This window comes from Canis lupus, chromosome 10 (assembly GCF_048164855.1).
Source record: "Canis lupus baileyi chromosome 10, mCanLup2.hap1, whole genome shotgun sequence".
Lineage (NCBI taxonomy): Eukaryota > Metazoa > Chordata > Mammalia > Carnivora > Canidae > Canis > Canis lupus.
In genome coordinates this window covers 15975285-15988771 of record NC_132847.1, presented here as the reverse complement: position 1 = coordinate 15988771, position 13487 = coordinate 15975285, and the positions used below count along the sequence as shown (strand labels likewise).

The 13487-nt window shown below is 37.0% G+C and overlaps 2 long non-coding RNA genes across 2 annotated transcripts in view; one reads left to right on the top strand and one right to left on the bottom strand.

Moving 5' to 3' along the window:
- The window catches only part of LOC140641255 (uncharacterized), a 254655-nt gene that overhangs the window by 148618 nt on the left and 92550 nt on the right, over positions 1-13487 (top strand). The gene's annotated exons all lie outside the window — the stretch shown is intronic.
- The window catches only part of LOC140641256 (uncharacterized), a 38640-nt gene that overhangs the window by 18380 nt on the left and 6773 nt on the right, over positions 1-13487 (bottom strand). Inside the window, exon 2 of the long non-coding RNA XR_012037801.1 lies at positions 11447-11676. This is a non-coding gene — a long non-coding RNA (uncharacterized lncRNA). The remainder of the gene's footprint in view (positions 1-11446; positions 11677-13487) is intronic.

The following is a 13487-nucleotide window of genomic DNA, read 5'->3' as shown; positions in this document are numbered from 1 at the left end:
CTCGAACTCTAGGACCTCCTCTCCCCCCGACTTTCCCCTCACTCAATTCCATGGCCACATAACTTTCCTCAACTTGTTTCAGTCCATGGCCTCTGCTTGCAAAGCCCTTCCCTCTGGTATCCATCCACAAGGCTTCCACCCTCACTCCCTCCAGTCCTCAGCTCAAATGTCATCACTGACATACTCGAGGACCTTTCCAGAACAAATAATCACCCCTACCTGGCTATAACCTATCCCCTTGCACTGCTTTGTTTTTCTAAATAACACTCATTTCCCATAAACACACAGTAGATTTTACTTATTTGTTCATCCTTCTCTCCTCAAACAAAAATATCAAGAAGATGGAGGACAGTCAGTAACTTTGTTTTCTTTCTACCCTTATTCCTAGAATCCAGAAAGTGCCTGACATGTAGTGGTTTCCCAATAACATTTGTTGAATTAAAAGAATAAATTTTAATGGGTTATTTTCTCCCTTCTCAGCCTAATGCCACCTCCAACCCACCTCCACATGTACACAGACCCAGCTCAATGACTTGTAAAGACCTTGCTATTTAATACAGATCAGAAAGATGCTAGTGTTAGTCCACAGACAAAGCATTCTTGGATGTGAAAGGTAAAAGTGCATCTTCCTAGGAAAGATAAAAACAAAAAACTTTTTCAGCCCTGGAGTAAGAAGCAGATGTGCAGTATATTTGGCTATGGTACTGCGGAACACTTGCTCGTGGACACTGTTCCACAGCCTGCCCATTGGATTCAGTAACTGCCGTGCCATCCTAGGAGACAGAGGCTGAAAGCAGATTCCCTTGTATATTCTTTAAATGTTATCATATATGGATCTATATGGTAAATGTTAAAGACTTCACATTATTGCGTGTATATCATCCAAATACAGTTCTATTATCTTTTCAACACATTTCTGGGATGCTTGGGTGGCTTAGTGGTTAAGCATCTGCCTTCGGCTCAGGTCGTGATCCCGAGGTCCTGGGATAGAGTTCTGCATCAGGCTCCCTGCGAGGAGCCTGCTTCTCCCTCTGCCTATGTCTGTCTCTCATGAATAAATGAATAAATGAATGAATGAATAAATAAATAAATAAAATCTTTTAAAAAAAGGTATTTCCAATGTCTAGAATGTCCATGTTCTCCTATATGCAGATGCTTGGACCAGGTACACTTTTAAGAGTTTACAGGAGATGCAGTGAAGTGAGGAGTAGCTCCTTCATTCAGAGTCTGAGTGTGCTATGTGTTACATTGGTATGCTCATTATTTTGATTGACAGACCCTTACATGTAAATTCAGGTACCTGGAAATTACACCCTAAACTAAGAATGGAAAGTTGATCTCATCAAAACCACAATGAGACACCACCTCACACCAGTGCGAATGGTGAAAATTAACTAGACAGGAAACAACCAATGTTGGAGAGGATGTGGAGAAAGGGGAACCCTCTTTGCACTATTGGTGGGAATGTGAACTGGTACAGTCACTCTGGAAAACTGTGTGGAGGTTCCTCAAAGAGTTAAAAATAGACCTGCCCTACGACCCAGCAATTGCACTGCTGGGGATTTACCCCAAAGATGCAGATGCAATGAAATGCCGGGACATCTGCACCCCGATGTTTATAGCAGCAATGTCCACAATAGCCAAACTGCGGAAGGATCCTCAGTGTCCATCGAAAGATGAATGGATAAAGAAGATGTGGTCTATGTATACAATGGAATATTCCTCAGCCATTAGAAACGACAAATACTCACCATTTGCTTCGACGTGGATGGACCTGGAGGGTATTATACTGAGTGAAGTAAGTCAATCGGAGAAGGACAAACATATATGGTCTCATTCATTTGGGGAATATAAAAAATAGTGAAAGGGAATAAAGGGGAAGGAGAGAAAATGAGTGGGAAATATCAGTGAGGGTGACAGGATATGAGAGACTCCTAACTCTGGGAAAAGAACAAGGGGAAGTGGAAGGGGAGCTGGGCGGGGGATGGGGTGACTGGGTGACGGGCACTGAGGGGGGCACTTGACGGGATGAGCACTGGGTGTTATACTATATGTTGGCAAATTGAACTCCAATAAAAAAAAAATTAAAGAAAGTTGATCTCACCTTACAGGCCAACCTCAATTCAATATTATCAATGTAGCTGCCAAAAAAAAAAAAAAAAAAATGTAGCTGTGTAGAAGGTAGTGTTGAGAAGAGTTCAGATACTGTGTCTGGGCTCACTGGAAAAGAAAGTGACATGGTCCATGCCTACCATGGATTAAAAAGAGGAAAATGACAAGCATCTGAGTCTTTATTCTCATCTTTGCTTTAGATTCCAGCAGCATTTCCAAGCCTGAGAATGTAATTACTTGAGGAGTGTTTCACAATCAGTGAGGGATGGGCACACATTTTTATTCATGCTCTATCATTTAGTTTTAAATTCCAAATAATATCAAAAGACAGGGAGATATTTTGGGCTTGGCTGAAAACAACATGCATTTTTGTTATTATTTATTTATTTATTTATTTATTTATTTATTTATTTTTAGATTTTATTTATCTGTTAAAGAAAAAGAGAGCACAAGCAGGGGGAGCTGCAGAGGGAGAGGGAGAAGCAGGCTCCCCCCTGAGCAGGAAACCCAACATGGGGCTCAATCCCAGGACCCTGACATCATGACCTGAGCTGAAGGCAGACACTTAACTGAGCCACCCAGGCGCCCTGGCAATGCATTTTTAAGTGCTGAGAAACACTGCTCTACTCTACAGATTTGTAAATAAACTTCTTCCCTTTTGGCAGTGTGCATTGTTTAGTTGAACTAAGATTGAGCATTTATCCTACACCCAGTATAAGCCACTATTCTGAACATTCTCACCAGTTGACACAAAGAGCTTATAATTGCTGAATTAAATGAGAGTTCAATTTTTTTATCTTGCAAAATAAAGCTCTATACCCATTATATAGCTCAACTTTTCTCCCTTCCCCCCTTTCCTTGACAACCACCATTCTACCTCCTGGTTCTAAGACTGAATACTTTGGATACCTTATATAAGTAGGATGATTTAGTATTTACCTTTTTGTGACTTCCTTGTTTCACTGGGTAAATGTCCCCCAAAGTTCATTTGTGTTATAAAATACGACAGGATTTCCTTTTTATTTAAGGCTGAATAATAGTCCACTGTGTGCACATACACATTGTCTTGAACCATTCATCTCTCGATGCATGTTTAGGTGGCTTCCACATCTTAGTTACTGTGAATAATGCTAAAGACAACATATATGCAAATTTCCCTTCAAGATCCTGTTTTCAGTTCTTTTGAATATAGACCTAGAAGTGTGATTGCTTGATCATTTGGAAAGCCTATTTTTTATTTTTTCGAGGAAACCTCCACACAGTTTGTCATAGCAGCTCTATCAATTTACATTCCCATCAACAGTACACAGGATTCCAATTTCTTGACATCTTTGCCAACACTTGTTATTTTCTATGTTTTCCTAGTGGCCACCTTAATGAATACAATTTGGTATCATATTGTGGTTTTGATTCACATTTCCTTATTGATTGGTGATGTTAAACATTGTTGTCAGGGCACCTGGGTGGCTCAGTCAGTTAAGCATCTGACTCTTGATTTCAGCTCAGGTCATCATCTCAGAGTCATGGGACTGAGTCTTATATCAGGCTCTGCATTCAGCACGGAGTCTGTTTGGGATTCTCTCCCCCTCTTTTTCTGCCACTCCCCCCACTCAGTCTCTAAATAAATACATTAATTAATAAAATCTAAAAAAAGCCTGTAGACTATTTCTATCTCTTCTTTAGAAAAATGTCTATTCAAGTCCTTATCCCAATTTTTCATGGAATTATTAGGGGGCTTTTTGTTTTGTTTTGCTTTTTTGTTTGTTTGCTGTTGAGTTATAGGAGTTCCTTATGTATTTTGGACATTAACCCTTTATCAGATATATGGTTAGCAAAGATGTTCTCCCCTTCTGTAGGTTGCCTTTTCACATATTTTATTCTGTCCTTTGCTATACAGAAGCTTTTAGTTTGAAGCAGCCCTACTTGCTTTTGTTACCTGTGCTTTTGGTGCCATATCCATGAGATCATTGCCAAGACCAGCATCATGAAGGCTTTCCCCTGTATTTTCTTCTAGAGGTTTTATAGTTTCAGGTCTTCTACTTAAGTCTTTAATTCATTTAAGTTAATTTTTTGTGTATGGTATAAGATAAGTGTACAGTTTTAGTCTTTTGCATGAGGATATACAGTTTCCCCAATACAATTTGTTGAAAAGACTATCCTTTCTTCATGTATTCTTGGCACCCTTGTCAAAAGTCAGTTGACTATGTATGGGTCTACTTCTGAGTTTTCTATTCTGTTCCATTGGTGTATGTGACTTTATGCCAGTGCCATATTGTTTTGATTACTGCAGCTTTGTAATATATTTTAAATCAGGAAGTGTGATGCCTCCAGCTTTATTGTTCTTTCTCAATTATTTGTTGTCTTTTGTGGTTCAATATGAATTGTAAAATTGTTATTTCTCTTTCTGTTTTTTAAATGCTGCCAGGATTTTGGACATTACACTGAATCTGTTGATTGCTTTGGGTAATATGTGCATATATAACCATATGGAGTCCTCTAATCCATGAACATGGGTATCTTTACATTTGTATCTTTTCTAATTTCTTTAAATAATGTTTCATAGTTTTTAGTATACAAGTCTTTCACACTCCATAGTTATGTTTATCCCCAAGTACTTTAATTCTTTCTGGTGCACTGTAAATGGGATTGTTTTCCTCCTTTCCTTTTCAAATAGTTCATTGTTAGTGTACAGAAATATGACTAAAGTCTGTATGCTGATATTATATTCTGCAGCTTTACTGGATCTGTTTATTAGTTTAATCAGTTTTGTGATAGAGTCTTTAGGGTTTTCTATGTATAAGATCATATCATCTGTTAACAGGAACACTTTTTCTTGTCTAATTTCAATACCTTTTATTTCTTTTTTCTTAACTCCCTGCTCTGGCTGGGACTTTGAGTACTATATTGAACAGAAGTGGTTAATGTAGGCATTCTTACTTGTTTCTGATCTTGGAGAAAAAGTTTTCAGTTTTTCACTATTAAGAATATTAGCTGTAGTTTTTTTATATTCATTTGGTCTTTACTATTTTGAAGTACTTTCCTTCTATTCCTAGTTTGTGGAGAGTTTTTAACATGAAATGGTATTGAATTTTGTCAAATGTTTTACTGTATCTGTTGAGATGATCATGTGATTTTTAGACTCAATTCTATGAATGTAGTATATCACATTGATTTTTGTATGTTGAACTATCCTTACATCCCTGGGATGAATCCCACTTGCTCATGGTATATGATTCTTTTTATGTGCTGTGGAAGTCAGTTTTTTAGTACTTTATGAGGATTTTTACATCTATATTCAGCATTATTATTGGCCTTTGTTTTCTTTTCTTGTGATATCCTTACTGGCTTTGGTATCAGGCTAATGCTGGCCTCGTGAAATGAGTTTGAAAGTGTTTCCTCTTATTCAATTTTTTGAAAGAGTTTGAGGAGAATTGATGCTACTAATCTTTCATTAAGTATTTGGTAAAATTTACTAGCAGAGCCATGTAATCTGGCTTTTCCTTGTTAGGAGATGTTTTATTATAACTTCAGTCTTCACACTGGCTATACATCTGTTCAGATTTGCCATTTCGTCATGACTTAGTTTTGGCAGGTTGTATGTTACCAAGAATTTGTTTATTTGTTCTATATTGTTGACATATAATTGTTTATAGTTATCTAATATGAGCTTTTTTTATCTCTTTGGCATTAGTTGTAAATTCTCTTCTTTCATATCTGATTTTATTGATTTGGGCCTTTTCTCTTTTTTCCGTAGTTAGTTGAGCTATGGGTTTGCCAACTTATTAATCTTTTTAAAAATCTCACTCTTAATTTTATTGATTTTTTATGGTTTTCTGGGTTTTATTTAATTTATTTCTGCTCCAATCTTTGTTATTTTGTTTCTTCTGCTAATTCGGGGCATAGTTTGTCCTCCTCTTTCTAGTTCTTTGAGGCAGAAACATAGGTTACTGATTTGAGGTCTTTCTTCATTTTTAATGTAGGCATTTATTGCTATGAACTTACAATTAGTACTGCTTTTGCTGTATATAATATAATTCAGTATATTGTGTTTTCATTCTTATTTCTCTCAAGATATTTTTCTAATACCCCTTGTGATTTCTTCCTTAATTTATTGGTTGTTCAAGAGAGTGGCATTTAATTTCCAGTTCATTTTTTAATGACGCTGTTAAAGCCAATTATTATAAACATGCTTTAAGAAAAACACAGAAACAAGGATTCTGATATTCTCCGAGTAATAATGGAATTCTCCGAGTAATAATGGAAATTCACACCTCTTCTGTACAAGTGAATTTTTTATACCTAGCTTCAGGAATTTCTGATAAGAACCATAAATCTGACACTAAAAGGCTTTCATTCTGATTCTTAACACCCTTAATACTTGTGGTATATCTAAGACAAACATTCTTAGCTTCATCTTTCTCTGTCCAGTTCCAACTGCTTTCATAGTTCAGAGCCTTGTCTCATCATGAACCCTGAGTCACCAGTTTCTTATCCTGCCCAAATTCTTTGCTGACCATTACTAATTGAAGACCTAGGGTCTCTGGCTACAGCATGATTTTTAAGAGCTAGAGTTAAATTCAAGCTTATGGATCTCATGGTTTTCTGTTTCTATATTAAAGAAGATGAGACATATAATTTCTTATGTCCACAGTCTAAAAGTAGAATAAGATAAATTGTATTATCTGCCCTTAAGTAGTATTCTTTCATAGACTGAATATATATAGTAAATAATACCCAATTTTAGTAGTCAGATAAAATTCTGAGTGATCCATAGAAAGAAGCAAAATTTTTCTTTACACCTAACTGTAATGTATGTAGAAAACTAAATATTGTAATCATTTCTGCCACAATTTATCAGTATCTCACTACAAATGTAATCAGAATTATGACAAATTCCACATACATACATTTGTATATGTGTAAGGAGTTTGGGAAGCTAATTCTAAATTGTTATGGAAAGAGTCATGACTACTGAAGAAACTGATAAAAATAAATAAAAAAAACAACCAAGATGAAAGGCCCTTAACTTACCAGATATTGTGACTTATAGAATACTTTTTAAGAAAGGATGGTATTGGAGCAAGCACAGACAAATAACCAAAGGAACAAAATAGACAGCCCAGAACAGAAATACATTTAGGAGTGAAACCTTCGACCTCCATACTGAGCCTAGACAGTGAGAACTAAAATCACACCTATTGACATTATTAATACGACTGTGCTATTCCATTGTCTTCATAGCATTTCTTCACTCTTTCTTACCCAAGTGAGTGGTTCGGTAGTTTATTACAAGAATTTTCCCAATGACCAAACAATTCTTAGAAGGAAAGTATCAATAGTTTACACTCTAAGATTCTTTGAAACTATTGCCTCAAAATCCTCCTCCTGCTTTTTCCTCCAACTCTTAACTATCATTATTCTGACCCAATCCCAACCACATCTCAGTGAAAGAGTGGCCTTACACAAAATTTTCAATTCTTGATAACTTCTAATAAGACAATATACAAGAATATCTTTATGATCTTGGGACAAGAAAGTGTTTTTTAATACAAGATACAATAAACCCAAAATACAGGAAATAAAATTGATTAACCTCATTAAATTTAGAATTCTAGTTTATCAACACTCATTATAAAAAAAAGTGAAAAGATAAACCACAAATTATAAGAGGAAACTAGCAATACATATAATACATAAAGAATTAGAATCATAAGCACAGAAAGAATTCCTACTCATCGACAAGATAAAAAAGCTAAAAAAAAAAATGCAAGCCCATAATTGGAGAGGGAAATAAGCATGCGAAAAGATGCTTAATCTCATTTATAATCAGAAGAATGCAAATTAAACCATACTAGGAAACCATTTTACACACAACTGATTACTAAAAATTTAAAGGTCAGATATTACCCAATGTTGGCAAGGATGCGGAACAGAAATTTTACACTATACCACTAGCCTTGTAACTATATAAAACTACTTTGGAAAATCAAATGGCATTATCTGACACATAATATACTTACTCTACTTCTTAGCAATTTTTAAAATATTTTTCTTACTTTTTTTTCCAAGCATTTTAGTTATTTACTTTGTAAGATTGCTTCAGAAAAACAGAAGGGGCAGTCATAGTCTTCTAAGACTTTAAATGGTCCAGTTCTCCATTTTAGCATCCATTCTCCTTCCACTCTAAAATGAGGCTAACGTGTCAAGCAGGGCAAAGGAGAAGGAAGGGAAAATTGCTATTTCCGCACAAGTGTCTGTGTCCAAATTGGAAAGCACCTAGAGATTTCACTTCTCCTCTAGATCTTGTAGTCATGAATGGGACACTAGTTGGAGAAGTTAAACCTTGAAAGGAAGCAAGCAGTGATTCATCAGTGCCACAGTCTGCAGTAATTCCAGTAACAATACAATCTGTCTCTTTGACTCTGTCTGGGGAGGTAAATGTAGGCATGGTGTCTGTCAACAGTTAAGGTCTCCTTCTTTCAAGCTGTGGGAGAAAAATTCAAGACAGACTTTTCCCCTCTTCATACTTGAATGGGAATATTTTATTTCAGTAGAGCGAAGACTCACCAAAAAGGTGCTGTTTTTCTATCATTTCTGCCTCTGCTCTGAATTCCCACAGCTCTTTGAACCACTAATTAGACCCCTCTTGAAGTTAGGGAGACATTGCAGATTTCCATCCTTCTAAATTGTAGACCTTTTTAGGGAATCTTCATATCCTTTAACACAGTGCCTTGCTGGTAGTTTGCACTAAACTGATGTTCTTTGACTTGAATTCATTCAGCAAATGTTGTAGCTCCATATGGCATATTTACATTGCAGTGACCAACTGCCACCTTCTTGCTAGTGAAGAACAGGTTGATAGCAAAGGTGTTTGAGTTATTTGGGTATCTACTTTTTTTAAGATTTTATTTATTTATTCATGAGAGGCACAGAAAGAGAACTAGAGACATAGGTAGAGGGAGAAGCAGGCTCCCTGTGGGGAGCCTGATGCGAGACTTGATCCCAGGACCCCGAGATCATACCCTGAGCCAAAGGCAGACGTTCAACCACTGAGCCATCTAGGTGCCCCTGTTGTGTATCTCCTAATAAAGATTCTAATATCCTCAGATGAGTCTAAAGCAGTCCTTCTGAGAATTAATTTTATAAAATCTCACAATTTTCCCACCTTGAGCTCTGTCTCCCATCTGGTAAATGATACGTGAAGGGAAATTAAATGCCTGTTGTAAATAACTGCATGATATTTTAAAGAGAAAAAACACCTGGAAATGAAAACATAACTGCATCTCTTTAGAGATTCTGTGATTATTGATACTCTTTCTTCTAAATAGCATTCCTGCATTTCAAACTGAAGCAAGTCATGAGCTTGCTAAGGAAAATAGGGTACATGGCTGTCACTTTGAAATCAAATTAAGTAAATGGTGCCCTAATGGCCTAAAAGAATTAATGTACCTCCAACATGGGAGCTATTTCCTTCAGGGAAATAAGGTCCTTATTAATCTGGACAAAAGATTCATGAAAAAAAAAAAGGCAGGTATCAAGAGTGTGATCCCCATTTTGGGGACAGAGCAACCAAGACAGAGGAAATTGAAATGACTGACCTTTGTCATAAAGGGAGATATGTCAGAGCTAATTATGTAGACCGTTTTGTCTTCCTATTTAAAATTTTCATACTTCAGCAATTAGAAATCACTTATACTCTCAGTGCTATATTAATTTGGATTTAGATTCTTGGATTTAGAGGCTGTCAGAGATTAAGCAGCCTTGGAAGCCAACATCTTCATTTTTCAGATGAGGAAACTGATACTCAGAGATGTGATAAAGTTTGTCCAAAGTGTCTGTCTGTCTGTCTTTCACAAACACACACACACACACACACACACATCAAAGTCTGACACTAAGTCCAGTACTCTTTAGTGATACTGTATTTTGGATAAAAGGATTCTTTTTCTTTTAATTCTGGTTTATTTAATTTCTTTTCTATAGTGCACATGTATTATACTCATGTGAATTTTTTAAGTAAGTTGTAAAAGTTTTAAAATGTGTTTACCTCACACCACATTACTTCCAAAACTTCTTTTCTGATATTAACATGTATACCCAAATACATACATGAATATATATCCAGCCACTGAAGGATACACTCTCCTCGGGGTACCTATAATACCCAATGCATGCTTCATCATTGTGTTAAGCACCTTCATAAAGATCTATTTACTTACCTGTCACCATTACTCTGTTAGTCCACTGAGGGTGGAAACTGGGTATTTTTGTAAGATTTTATACCCCAAAATCTTAATAATAAGTAAATATTGTTGAAGCATTAGATGATTTATAATTTACCCATTCCATAATAACTTTTAATCATTGATCCATGACAATATATGAAGCTAATTGGTGTTTTAGGTTATTTAATAAACAGCAAACCTTGGATTTTCTGGAACAGGACCTCCTGAAAGAGTTAAACAGTAGTATCTCCTCCCTCTGTCTCAAAGGAAGAAGTATCCTATAGCTTGTCAAACCCAACTCCTCCATCTGGGTATAGAGTCTTATCACATCATCCAGGCATTGTTTTATTAATCACTCCTAGATCCTCAGTCTCTTCACTCATGTGACTGCCTAAAACAAACTTGAGGACTTTTACTTCACTGTATGGCCCCCCCCAAAACTACTATTCAATTCTTCTTTCTCACCCTCACACCTCTAATGATCTATACTTCCTCTTTCTATTTATTGAGTATTCTTTTCCCTTTCTCCATTGTGTATTTGAAATATAAAATGAATGAATGAGTGAATGAATGAATGAATGAATGACTATGAGAACTTCAGCAGCTAAGCCTGTCTACTTGAGCTGCAGCCTCAATGGCCTCAACCTGTCTCAGTGTCCTGGACCCTTCCAGGTCTCCACACTTAACTCTCAATTCACATGAGTCTATAGTTTCTTATGTTCTTATGGAGACCTGTTCTTGCTCCTTGTCTCTGATCCTGCTTTTGAGTCCTATTTACTTGGGAAGGATTGAGAAGGAACGAGGGGGTAGTTCTAGCTGCTCTGGTAAAAAATAAGTCTTACATAACCCATCCTCCAGGTATGTAAACCAAAACACAGATCTCCCTTACAGCTTCTCTGAAAGGTTGGTCCTAGCATCACCACAAATGAGATTGGAAGTGAAACCCTGTCAAGTAAAAGAAGTTTAAAAAAGGAAGGGATCCTATTTAAGAGATCAGTTCTTTCATTTAGAATACTGGCATGTCATCTGACATAGAAAGCTCCCATTGTTCTTGTACCCCAGGTCTAACTACATTTTCCGAAGCTGTTCTGTGTTACCCCGGCACTTACAGAAAACAGATGTCCTGGGTGATGGCAGCCACTCCCATAAACCTCCTCCCATTTTCTCTTGAGTCTTTCTTCTTTCTTCCTTTTCAGTCTGTAGCCAAAACGCCCTCTGCTCTGGCTACATTAGCCCTTGTGAGATTTCAGATCATGGAGCTATCTAAAACATCTTATGAACTGTCCTCCAGGATCTTCTGAATCCCAGTACAGCCCCTGGGATGGCCACAGCAGTTACCCTGTTGTGGAAATATAAACAGAAGCTACTGACTTTTTGCCAGGAAGAGTACACTATACTGAAGTACCAACTGAGGCACCCAACCAGCAGTGTCAGTTTGGTCAAAGTCCTTAACCTTAATGAACTTTAGTGTCTTTAGTAGAAGAACTAAATATTGGGTGTTATAATAAGTAGGGAAATTTTGACTGAAGTGACAACAAATTGCATATGCTTAAGAAATAGTTATTTTAATTTAGTGTATGATTTCCAATCCTATCTATATCATACCAGTGGTTTATCACAAGTGGAAATGTGCATATCCTCTGTGATTTCTGTCATGATATCTGACTACGGTAGTTAAAATGCCTTACATGTACATAACTTTGGAAAGCCATGTGTCAAATTTTCTTCCTTTTATCAGTTTTATTCATTGTATAAATTTTGTTCTATAAAAGATTCATTTATAAGTGTAAGGAATAATTACTATGTGCTATGATGTGCAAGGTATTATGTTAGCCACTGGAGATAGAGTTGTGAACGAGATAAACATTATCACTGTGTTCATGGAGTTTAGAGGCCTATGGAAAGGTTAACAAGCACAGGGTAAGCATCAGAGCCAAAGCAAAGTGCATATGAAAAGACCTGTGTGTCACAGAATTCTCCTCTGCCTAGTAACCCTGGCTCCCCTGATAGCATAAGAGGAGCAGCTGCAATCTTGAGCACGGTGGCGGGGGGGGGGGGGGGGGGGGGGGGGGGGGGGCCTGCATATGGCAAAAAAGTGCTGAGCTGCCTTTGAGAGCCAAGAACATAGAAAAAGATTCTTATAGGTACTAGTACTTCTAATGCTGGCTTTCTTCTTCTATGATGATGGGATAGTAACTGGTGAAACCATGACTGTCCCACACTTAAAAGACTCTGTCAGGTCAGGAAAAGCTTGCTGTGCATCCTCATGCTTATGGAAATTACCTACTCCCTATTTCCATCAACCAGAGAATCTGGCCTGAGTACCAGAAGAATGTCATAAAATTCATGATTTTTCCATCTTCTCCCTATACCTAATGAACCCCAATTGATTTTCATGAAGCTAATTCTGTGTCAGCCCCTTTTTATGCCTTAGAGGTAGAGGAGTATTGGTGCTGTGCGGGGCAGCTCAAGGATTTGGACTTTAAACATTAAGACAAGCATAACTGCTCAACCTCACCTTCAAATTCTGTGGTGTGTTCTGAGAGGGAGCGTGGGAAGCTTGAGGAAGAAAGAAGCTAGAGTGTATGGCAAAAAAGGAAGAAGAAAGAAAGAAAGAAAGAAAGAAAGAAAGAAAGAAAGAAAGAGAGAGAGAGAGAGAGAGAGAGAGAGAGAGAGAGAAAGAAAGAAAGAAAGAAAGAAAGAAAGAAAGAAAGAAAGAAAGAAAGAAAGAGGGAGGGAGAGAGAAAGAGAGAAAGAAAGAGAGAAAGGGAAAGTAATCACATAGATGGGGTTCAGATTATGGGAGCCTTATGACCATGTTAAAAAAAAATTGAGTCTTATATAAAAGGCAAAGGGAAATGTACTGTCATTTTTTTAAAGGTTCAGGAAAGCAAATGAATTCAAAGTATAAAACAAATCTCAGAGTGATACAAACATTCTGCTGAAAAAAAGAAAACACCTCAATGTGATCATTTGATGGCTATGACTTCTCTTTGATCAGCAACTGAAGGAGACATGAGGAAACATTGGGTTCTTATCTTTACACTATTCACTGGGAGAGAAATAGCTTCATTGGGTCACCAAGTGGGAAACTTGGATTCAGCCTGGAAAGATCATGTGGTTTTTTTCCCGCTGGCGGGCAGGTGATTC